Genomic DNA, 7,500 nt, shown 5'->3' with positions numbered 1-7,500 from the left:
CGTCTTAGGGTTGCTAGAACTAGGAATCTCGCCGACAGCTCTCGAGCCCAGGCTTATACCTTGTTGTAACGCTCATACGCAGATTCGGAATAAGATCTACTTTGCTCTCTTTTCGATTTCTTATTTTTATCGTTGTTATTCTCGTGTTCTGATTGCTTGACGTGTGGTAATTAACAGATATCCGGGTCCTCTGGGAAACTAGGGTTTTCTTAGTTTCCTTATTTAAACGGAAATCGACAGTGCGAATTTCGGTTCCCACAGTTTGGCGCTAGAAGGAGGGGGCCTTACGGATCAATCTAACCCGCAAAAGCCACACACAATCAGACATGTCAACCAACGACGCGGATAACGTGCAAACTCCCCTTAACGGAGGCAGCGGCACCGATCTCCACACTCCGGTAGCGGACGTATCTGCGGCCAACGCGCAAGCCAACGCCGCGACTCTCGAGGAGTTTAAAAAGATGTTCGCCACCTATGAAAAAAGGTCGGAAGAACAGGATAAGCTCGTGAATACCTTGACCAAACAGGTTGAAACCTTAACGGCAAGGACCCAAGCTATCCGTCCCCGCGGAACCACCAAAATCCGCGGGAAGAGGCTCGATTTCGCCACCCCACTCGATAGAGCAGGAGTCGCGCGGGAACGACCTTCCGGTCAAAACCCCAGCGAGAAGTCTCCCATCGAGAAGGGGAACTCTGAAAGTCTTCCGCTCCCTGCAAAGGACTCGGAGGATAACGAAGCCGAACACATTGACCTGGATCCTAGCGATGTCTCCAACGACACCGACGAGGATGTCGACAGACATCCAAGAAGGACCAGAAGCCGATCCGCTCGGGAAGGCTCCCCGTTCGAAAAACCAATGACGGAAGAAGAAGAAGTCGCCTATTGGAACGAACAAGAGGAGCTGGCCGAAAGGCAAACCGAGCTCACTCGCAGTAAGCGCCGACAGGCTCGGAAATCCACTGACGAGACATCGGATATCCGCGATCTTCGCGACTACATCACCAAGACTGCGGCAGAAGTGAGAGCCGTAAAGTCTCAAATCCATCATGCTACTAGTGCTGCCCCCGAGATCGATCGACTGCTGGAAGGAGCTCGAAAGACCCCCTTTACCAGTCGCATTTCGGACATGAGGGTGTCCGATCCGGGAAAGATCAAAGTACCGAAGTACGATGGTACGGCCGATCCGAAAGCGCACCTTCAGGCTTTCCACATCGCGATGGGAAGAGCAAGACTGAAGGACGGCGAAAAGGATGCCGGCTATTGCCGCCTGTTCGTCGAAAATCTTGAAGGAGCAGCGCTCGAATGGTTCGCACGCCTTCGTCGCAACACCATCGGGAGTTTTCGACAGCTCGCATCGGAATTCCTCAAACAGTACTCTGTATTCATAGACAGGGAAACCTCCGATGTTGATCTCTGGAGTCTCTCCCAGAGGGAAGACGAACCCCTCCGCGAGTTTATCAGTCGGTTCAAACTGATAATGTCCAGGGTCAGCGGGATAAGCGACAAAGTGGCCATCGACGCGCTGAGAAAGACGCTCTGGTACAAGTCGAAATTCAGAAAATGGATAACTCTCGACAAACCGCGAACGATCCAGGACGCCCTCCACAAAGCAACGGACTATATCATAGTGGAGGAAGAAACTAAAGTCTTATCGCAAAAACATAAGCCGGCAAGACCATCCTCGAAAGACGCAGATCCGAAGGGGAAAAAGAAGAACTCTCGTAACGACAAGTACGTCCATCACGAGGGGGAAGATCTCCAAGGGGCGCATAACTATGCGATCAGTTCGGATCAAGGCCGGACCACGGGCAACACATGGACTCGCAATCAAGGGTATGACGAAAACACCTTCTGCGAGTTCCACCAATCCCGAGGACACTCCACGACCAATTGCAAAGTCTTGGGAGCAAGACTGGCCGCGAAGCTGCTCGCTGGAGAGCTTTCGGAAGTAACTAGCGTCAAGGATCTCATCCTCGATTCTGATCGGCCTCCAAAGACGGACAGAAATCCGCCCGCCGAAAAATCTCCTCAACGAAACCAACCTGGGGATAAACGCGGTAGGAGGCCGGATGACAAAGGGAACGATAACAATCGTCGCAGAGTCAATATGATCATCGGAGGATCTCAATACTGCGGCGATACCGTGTCAGCCATCAAGGCTTACCAACGGAAGGCAGAATCAAGCGCAAAATGGCCTACATGGTCTCCTCCTCGAGACGGCCAAAATTGCTCGATCACCTTCACGGAGAAGAAGCCGGCGGTATCGACCAACCTCACTGCGACCCGCTCGTCATAGATCTCGTCATACGAGATTTAGAAGTCGGAAGGGTACTCGTCGATACGGGAAGCACGGTCAACGTAATCTTCCGCGACACTCTCAATCGGATGAGTATCGAACTCGGAGAGGTAATTCCGACGCCAAAACCACTCACGGGTTTTTCAGGCGAAGTGTCGATGACTCTCGGATCAATCCAATTGCCAGTCATGGCCAAGGAGATCACGAAAATCGTCGAATTCGCGGTAGTCGACCATCCCGCTATCTACAACGTGATCATGGGAACCCCATGGCTCAACGCCATGCAGGCAGTTCCGTCAACTTACCACCTGGGTCTCAAGTTCCCAACGCCGAGCGGAGTCGCGGCCATCTGGGGATGCCAAAAACAGTCGCGACTATGCTTCCTCGCGGAGCATAAGTTAAGGCAAATCACGGCTTCTGCAAACGGCAAACGCGCGAAGATAGATCGATCTTCGGCCAAAAGCGCCCCGCACAAGGACGAAGTAAAATCGTCTGTCAACGCAAACGCATCGGACGTCGAAGCTCGACATAAATCCGAAGCCCACGCGACAACTCAACCGGAACATCCGGAAAATAGCGTCGACCCAGCCACGATCGACACGGTCAAGGCGGACATCGCGACACCAACCGCCGAGTAAGAACACTCGCGGCATGAAACAGAACTACGAGATGGCTTGATCCTCGAAAGGGGTACGTAGGCAGCTTGTCAAAAGACGAGTTCAGCTATCCCCCTCTCTAAAAAGGGGGGGGGGAGTGGGTGCGTATACTCGTATACTCCCACAATCGCCATTATTGTAATCGAGTTTTTAGAAACATAAAATTTTTTACAATATACACTGTCTTTTTATCGAAAACGCTTACGCTTCAGTTTACGCTCGTCTGCGGCCTCATCCGGCCCAAAAATCGTAAAGATTATCACCTTTCAAACACGCATAATCCTCGAAAATAACTGCGAGACGTCGCAAAAAGTTAAAATTCGAGGACAATGCTAAACAAATTGTCCGAACGCGACCACCAAAAACCTTACACCCCGTTCGTCGATTGGCCCCGACGAACACGCCAGCCGTCTTAAACAAACGCAATCCGATCACTCTTTTGATCTTTAAAAACGTCCAGCACAAGGACAAAAGCGCGCTACAACAAAAATCCGAAATTTTGGTTTAGCACTTCCAGTTGATTCTGAGAAGATGCTCGATTCGTACCATACAAGTCATATAAGCCGAGAACATATCGCGGACTTTAAATCGGTGCGAGTCAGGAAGAAATCGCAACAGGAAAAACGATAGCCGGCTAGTCACCGCACAAACCTTAACCGAAAGTAAACCTAGGTCTTGCCCTAAACCCAACGCTCTGGTCTCAAACATCTCAAGGCATGATATCTAAAAGATACGAGATCATAAACCATGCCTCTCCGTTCGTATCTCAATGTTCTCGAAAATCGTAAAGACAGATAAATTTTACGAAAATCACGAACGAACCAACAGATTGAACGTCTAATTAGAACTACATACGAGACGACAACTCGTATTTACTTCAACCCTACTCAGGAAAAACTCGAAACGAAACATTTATCATATAAATAAACCGCGTAAAGCGGCAAGGGATTCAAAGCCACCAACGGCCAGTCCCGGAAATACAAATACGGCCATCTTGGCCTAAACGAAATCCAAATTCAAAGGGCCACATTCGGCCGAAAACAAGGATAACTGATCCATCCCTCATAATCCAAAGTCGAAGTCCCCGGACAACGAAGCACCAAACGCATCCGCAGGACGATCCACTTCCTCGCCACCGCCGTGAAAATCGATCGGGACCTCCTCGGTATCAGGAGAAACCGGGATGGAATCCCAGAACCCTTGAATCCTCTCGTCGATCGGAGGGATAAGCGCCTCAGCGTGGGCACGGTCACTCATCCCACTCTTCATCAAGCTCATTTCCTCTTCAAACACATAGTCGTCGGCTTGCGTCCTCCAAAGACTTCCGACCGAACCACGGCACTCGCGAAAGTCGCCCACCGAGGTAAAGGCATTCTTAAGGTTCCCGTACTCAACCTGGAACTGAGATGCGCGAGTCTTCATCACCTCGACGATCTCTCTTTTGCCTTTCCTCTCCGCTCTGCGAACAGCCCGCGCATGATCACGAGTAAGCTGTGCCTCTCGCTCCAGCATCTCGCCTTGCACGCGGGCGAGATCCCGCTCCGCTTTCTCCGCCTTGAAGCGGTAGACCATGGCTTCTCTATGACCCGCCTCGATGGCCGAGCCCAGCAAGCTCAGGCCCTGCAAAATCAATAGGCGTGTTACAAATCCATACATAGGATAATCACTAAAAAATTCCCAAAAAAAACTAACCCCATTGATGATGCGAGATCCTTCCGCAACGACTCTCGGCCTCGCCGATTCTTTCGTAGGAGGAGGAGCATCGAAACCCGATGGCAGCCCAGCAAAGAAATCATCGAAGTCCGGAATGGGGGCCTCGCTCGAACCGCTTCCGTCGCCGTAAGCAAGGTTCGGATCCCATCCTGGAAGCATAGAGTCATCCATCGAAAACTCTATGTCGCCGAGATCGACATCTTTTCCCTTCCAAGAGCTCGACTCCGGCGCGGCTGTCGGAGCTTCAACGGGACTCTGGCCGTCGGGTTCGGAGTCGCTTCCCGTATCCGCGTCCAAAGCTGGACCAGGTTGCACAAATTTCAGTGCCTTCCGAACCCTTCTCGGCGTGAAAGAAGTCCAGAAGAAGGGACCATTCCTGAGAAGATCCCTCACCGCGATAATGTCCTCAGGGAACGGAGCAAGAGGATTGATGAAGGGACGATTGTTCGGCAACCTCCGGAACAGTGGAATGCAACTCTCTTCGACGGACGCAGCGTCCAAACGAACAAAGAAAAAGAACTTCTTCCACGAGTTGAAGTTCGAAATGAACTTCTTAACCACCGACATAAATTTCCGAGGGACAAACCTATGCTTATCCGTATCCTTGACAAGTTGAAGCCTCAAAAGCGCTTCATAATGATCGACGGAAAGGGAAAGGCCATGCTCATAGCTTAGGATCAAGATCCCAATAAGGTGCTGAATGGCAAGGGGTGTCAACTGACTTATCGCGACTTCGAAACGGTCCAACACTCGGACGAGAATTTCGGGTATGGGGAACCAGAGGCGACAACGCACTATGAACACCTCATAACAAGTAAAGTAACCCTCCGGGGGGTTGTTAGCACATTCCCCGCGGCAGGGAACCCGGAACTCCACAACATCCGGGATGCGGTAGAACGACCGCATCGTCGCGAGAAACTCGTCAGTGGTCCTGCTTGCGTCCTTTCCTCGACTCCACGATGGACCAGGACCGGGAATGGCTTCTCCTTGGGAGGGATCAACGAGCCGTAATGAGCAACCCACCATGCCTCGTTCTCGGCAGGATGCACCGAGTGAGGCACGAACTCCATCTTCGGAACGACGAGCTCTTCGTAAGGACTCGCGGACGAAGACCCTTTTTTCGCAATCTTTTTCTTGCTCGACATCTTTACACTTCTCTTAAGAGAATAGAGGAAAAGGGTGGAGAGAAAGATAGAAAGTTTTTTTTTGAAAGATCTTAGAGAAAAACAAGAAAGTGAAAAAATTATGGAACAAGTTACCTCTCTTCTTATAAGACATGAGGATTTACTATTCAAGCTCGGACTTTCGCATATTAATTCCATCCATCACGCCTAACTTGCCAAACATGCCTAACCGCACGCTAGGATCCCCCCATGCATGATCCTAACGGGCTGGGGGGCTAACTGTTGGGGTCAAAAACGGTTACGACGGAATTACCACCCGAAAATCCTCAGAGATCGTATTTCCGAAAGAGTTAGTAAAAGAAGGGATGTAATTTTCGTAAAAATAACCTATACGAGGTTATTTCTACGAAGAAGTATTCTTTGGGATTCAAACCGAACGATCGTCCCGCTCGGTCGCTACGTAGCAACCGAGCTCGGGCCAAAGCTCGGTCGCTACGTAGCGACCGAGCGATCGTCCCGCTCGGTCGCTACGTAGCGACCGAGCTCGAGCCAAAGCTCGGTCGCTACGTAGCGACCGAGCTCGCCAAGCTCGGTCGCTACGTAGCGACCGAGCGATCGTCCCGCTCGGTCGCTACGTAGCGACCGAGCGATCGTCCCGCTCGGTCGCTACGTAGCGACCGAGCTCGAGCCAAAGCTCGGTCGCTACGTAGCGACCGAGCGATCGTCCCGCTCGGTCGCTACGTAGCGACCGAGCTCAGCCAAGCTCGGTCGCTACGTAGCGACCGAGCGATCGTCCCGCTCGGTCGCTACGTAGCGACCGAGCTCGGCCAAAGCTCGGTCGCTACGTAGCGACCGAGCGATCGTCCCGCTCGGTCGCTACGTAGCGACCGAGCACTCGTTTCGCTCGGTCGCTACATAGCGACCGGGCTCGAGCCAAAGTTCGGTCGCTGTGTAGCGATTGAACCTTTCCGAACATCGATACGACACCAGTCCTTGCATTCTCGTCAAACCTTCGAATGCTATCTCCCGAAGACCGTAGCAAGCTCAGTCCATGTTTCCCGCTATTCTAATTCATCGATCAAACTTCGCGGATTAGAAACCGCGGAAAACTCGTAGTAAACGTGTCGAGTCGGAAGACGGCCCAAAGGGACCTAAAACACGACTCGAGGCCCATCCTACGATTTTTCCTAACCAAAAGCCCGTGAACCACAGCATGGTTCGCGCTTGGCCCACGAGGAAGGATAAATGTCAAGTTTCCGCGGATAAATACGGAAGTTTTGAAGATAATTGTGAAGATCGGGAAAAATGGAATATCTCCATTTTTATGCTATGACGGCTTAAGGGCAGAAGAGTAAAAGCGTAAACCGACCTTGGAGCTAGTATATAAGGAGTCCTAGGCGAGGAGCAGAGAGAGAACTTTTTCAGAGCAAACTTAGCACTTAGAGCGATTTAGGCAACTTTCCGTTTTTGTTATTTCGAGCTGCGACTCAATTAGGTTTAGCCGTCTTAGGGTTGCTAGAACTAGGAATCTCGCCGACAGCTCTCGAGCCCAGGCTTATACCTTGTTGTAACGCTCATACGCAGATTCGGAATAAGATCTACTTTGCTCTCTTTTCGATTTCTTATTTTTATCGTTGTTATTCTCGTGTTCTGATTGCTTGACGTGTGGTAATTAACAGATATCCGGGTCCTCTGGGAAACTAGGGTTTA

The sequence above is a fragment of the Brassica napus genome, unplaced genomic scaffold (genome assembly GCF_020379485.1).
Source record: "Brassica napus cultivar Da-Ae unplaced genomic scaffold, Da-Ae ScsIHWf_265;HRSCAF=440, whole genome shotgun sequence".
NCBI classification, from domain to species: Eukaryota; Viridiplantae; Streptophyta; class Magnoliopsida; order Brassicales; family Brassicaceae; genus Brassica; species Brassica napus.
This window is presented reverse-complemented; position numbering follows the sequence as displayed.